This window comes from Somniosus microcephalus, chromosome 13 (assembly GCF_052327205.1).
Source record: "Somniosus microcephalus isolate GS21.2 chromosome 13, FLI_Smic_1.0, whole genome shotgun sequence".
Taxonomy (NCBI): Eukaryota; Metazoa; Chordata; class Chondrichthyes; order Squaliformes; family Somniosidae; genus Somniosus; species Somniosus microcephalus.
Window position 1 is genome coordinate 128,339,262 of NC_140999.1, and position 344 is coordinate 128,339,605.

The window sequence follows — 344 nt, forward strand, 5'->3', positions numbered from 1 at the left end:
GCTCAAATTGCAGCCCTGCCGGACGCCTCTTCTCTGGGTGAAGAAATCGGTGCGTTTGTCTCCAATTTTGACCCCGCATTTGTTTTTCAGATACATTGATTTAATAAGGTCATAGACTTTGCCCCCTATTCCACATTGAAGAAGTTTATAATAGAGCCCTTTGTGCCATATAGAGTCAAAGGCTTTCTTGAAGTCGATGAAACAGGCGAATATTTTCCCATTTTTTGTTTGGTGTATATGTTTTTCAATGAGGGTGTGAAGGGTATAGATATGGTCGGCGGTGCGGTGTTTTGGAAGAAAGCCTATTTGGTTTTTTCTGAGGATATTATGTTTGTTAAGAAAAT